The sequence below is a fragment of the Chiloscyllium plagiosum genome, chromosome 36, assembly GCF_004010195.1.
Source record: "Chiloscyllium plagiosum isolate BGI_BamShark_2017 chromosome 36, ASM401019v2, whole genome shotgun sequence".
Lineage (NCBI taxonomy): Eukaryota > Metazoa > Chordata > Chondrichthyes > Orectolobiformes > Hemiscylliidae > Chiloscyllium > Chiloscyllium plagiosum.
Window position 1 is genome coordinate 18581117 of NC_057745.1, and position 3993 is coordinate 18585109.

A 3993-nucleotide genomic window follows, 5' to 3' on the forward strand; every position below is an offset into this window, starting at 1 on the left:
CATCTTTTGGACTTGTGGAGGTGGCTTGAGGTGCCAAGGGCCCTGAAATTTTATGCTTTTCTGTTCTTAAATACAAGTCCTTTATCAATAGGACTTTGTGAATGCAATGGCCAACCATTTTGATTGCATGCAGGGTCTGCAAAGTTAGCCAAAGACTCGACTTCTGATCAAACCTCATTCCTGATGAAGGGCTTATGCCCGAAACGTTGATTTTCCTGATCCTCGGATGCTGCCTGACCTGCTGTGCTTTTCCAGCACCACACTCTGGATTCTGATTGTTGAGTGCATTTTACCCAAGAGCGTATCCTGCCCCATTGCTCTATTCTGCAGTGAAAAAGGTGGCAGTACAACATCAGACAACCTGAGTTGCTGCAGAAAACACTCATACAAAACTTACTGAATCAGTAAAAATGATTGCTGTGTGTTCTGAACAAGAGTATTAGTGGATTCCAAATGTTAACTGTTTCTCCCTCCACAGATGCTGCCAGAGCTGCTGAGTTTCTCCAGTATTCTTGGTGCTTTCAGATTTCCAGCATCTGCACTGTTATGCTTTTTCTTATAGAATCGTACGCCACAGAAAAAAAGGCCTTCAACCCAGCGAGTCTGCGCTGATGTATCTACATTAATCTCACTTCCCATCAATAGTCATACAGTCACACAGACAGATGAGGCATGAATAATGATTGTCACTTGTTTAAGAGTGATTTGTTTTCAAACAAATTTTGCGACATCCTTAAAGATTTATTTAGTCATTTCCTCCAATGTAAAATGTATCCTTTTTAAAAGTTCGTGGGCACATGGATGTAGGCCCAGAATATTGACTGCGCCTGTGCCAAAACGTTGACTTCAATATTGTTAGCGCAGGAGACTATGAAGACGCCTTGTCAGCGCGGCGACTCCATCTGACCATGTGCACTTACAAAAGCACGCCATATTCAGACGGCAGTATGCAGTCCAGGTGCACGCTAAATTCAGTAGCAACGCCAGATCAGTAATTAGTTTATGATTTGAAAACCCGCTGATTAAAAAATTATCTCAAGGTAATGGTTTTATGCATTGTAAATATTACAGGTATTGATTTCAATAATGGTCACACGTCATGTTGCTGATAAAACGTATCGTTACTATGGAATTCCACTAATCTTCCATACAAATTTTCACTCGGGCAACTGCTTATTTGAGCTGATAAGAGAAGATACACAACTTCTCCAAAATAAGCCACCGAGGGGCGCCAGCCGTTCAGCATTTGCAGATGTGGAGTTGCAGTATTTGCAGAGCAAGTGATTTCTTTTTGTTGTGTGTTTAAACCCGGTGTTTGGTGTGCTTTGTGTTTCCTGTTGCTGAACTATGTGTAGAATGCCGTCTACATATAAATGGTCCGGCCATAACTCAAGGTCCCTTTTATTTCATTTTAGCCATTGTCAGTTGGATTTACAGATGCACCGTGGTGACTGGGGCATGAGACTGTAGCAATGCTCCGGTTGTGCAGTGCGGTCTTGCACATTCTGCAGTCAAGAGTAAGGTCAAAGAGGAAGTTCCATAAACCTGTCAGTTTTATGTGGGAGGTCACATATTTAACATTGAATAAATCAAGTAACAAATTCAATTAAAATCAATCCTTTTTATAGTAAAGAAGTGGTGCTTGTGGCATTTTTTAATACAATATAACTGGTGCTTGGAGACCCAGAATGATTTGAAAAACATTCCAATGATGGCTGAGATAAACCATCAAGCGTATACCATTACTATTGACAGAGACTTCAATTATTGCTTTTTTGTTCCATACATTGGACTTTGCACTAATCGCACTGCCGGCCTGCCGTTTATCAAGGCTCCGTAACAGCCTTTGGCTGTTATTGCATTTCATGTAATTATAAAAGCGATGCGATTGTGGAAAAGAGGATCGCCATGTTTGGGGAATTTTGCTTCAAGTGTCTTGACAAAAGACGAGATTTTAACTAGTCACAGAACACGAATTATTTGCCTGCGAAACTGCGCCTCCCTGTCGAATGGCTGTTTTACAAGAGGATACCGATTTCCAATCTTGGAAAATCTCTCATCTTTCTGTCGGCCCATGTGGCTTCACATCAGTGCCGAGCTCCTCCTGAAGCGTCAAAGATGGGAATGGGTGGGGTTGCGGGAGGAACAGGTGTGGGATGGTGGGGGAAATGTGAGGTTCACAGGCCCAAAGGAAGAAAAGACAGAGAGCCAGGCTTCCGGATTTGACCATATCGTTGGAATGGCACCGGTTGGTTGTCAGATGATAGTGAAAACCAGATCGTTATTCACAGAATAAGGCGATTGCAATCCGAGCCAGGGAAACAGATGTCTTGACTCGGACCGAGTGAGCTGTTTAATGAATTCACTGAATTTACTCCTTTATTCATTTTCTTTCATTGTTCTGGCTCTTAACAATCCTGCATCGACAGGCAGTGCTCTGCTCTTAACAATCCTGCATCGACAGGCAGTGCTCTGCTGTTAACAATCCTGCATCAAAAGGGCTCTGCTGTTAACAATCCTGCATCGACAGGCAGTGCTCTGCTGTTAACAATCCTGCATCGACAGGCACTGCTCTGCTGTTAACAATCCTGCATCGACAGCCGTGCACTGCTGTTAACAATCCTGCATCGACAGCAGTGCTCTGCCGTTAACAATCTTGCATCGACAGCAGGGCTCTGTTGTTATCAATCCTGCATCGACAGCAGTGCTCTGCTGTTAACAATCCTGCATCGACAGCAGGGCTCTGCTGTTAACAATCCTGCATCGACAGAAAGGGCTCTGCTGTTAACAATCCTGCATCGACAGCAGTGCTCTGCTGTTATCAATCCTGCATCTGGCAACAGTGCTCTGCTGTTAAGAATCCTGCATTGGCAACAGTGCTCTGCTGTTATCAATCCTGCATCGACAGGCAGTGCTCGGCTGTTAAGAATCCTGCATTGGCAACAGGGCTCTGCTGTTAACAATCTTGCATCGAAAGCAGTGCTCTGCTGTTAATAATCCTTTATCGACACCAGTGCTCTGCTGTTAACAATCCTGCATCGACAGCAGTGTTCTGCTGTTATCAATCCTGCATCGACAGGCAGTGCTCTGCTGTTAACAATCCGGCATCGACAGCAGTGCTCTGCTGTTAACAATCCTGCAGCGACAGCAGTGCTCTGCTGTTAACAATCCTGCATCAACAGCAGGGCTCTGCTGTTAACAATCCTGCATCGACAGCAGTGCTTTGCCGTTAACAATCCTGCAGCGATAGGCAGGGATCTACTGTTAACAACCCTGCATCGACAGCAGTGCTCTGCTGTTATCAATCCTGCATCGACAGCAGTGCTCTGCTGTTAACAATTCTGCATCGACAGCAGTGCTGTACTGTTAACAATCCTGCACTGACAGCAATGCTCTGCTGTTAACAATCCTGCATCGACAGCAGTGCTCTGCCGTTAACAATCCTGCAGCGATAGACAGGGATCTACTGTTAACAATCCCGCATCGACAGCAGTGCTCTGCCGTTTACAATCCTGCATCGACAGCAGTGCTCTGCTGTTAACAATCCTGCATTGACAGCAGTGCTCTGCTGTTAACAATCCTGCTTCGACAGGCAGTGCTCTGCTGTTAACAATCCTGCATCGACAGCAGTGCTCTGCCGTTAACAATCCTGCATCAACAGCAGGGCTCTGTTGTTAACAATCCTGCATCGACAGGCAGGGCTCTGCTGTTAACAATCCTGCTTTGACAGGCAGTGCTCTGCTGTTAACAATCCTGCATCGACAGGCAGGGCTCTGCTGTTAACAATCCTGCTTCGACAGGCAGTGCTCACGTTGTTAATAATCCTGTTTCAACAGCAGTGCTCTGCTGTTAACAATCCTGCATCGACAGGCAGTACTCACGTTGTTAATAATCCTGTTTCGACAGCAGTGCTCTGCTGTTAACAATCCTGCACTGACAGCAGTGCTCTGCTGTTATCAATTCTGCATCGACAGCAGTGCTCTGCCGTTAACA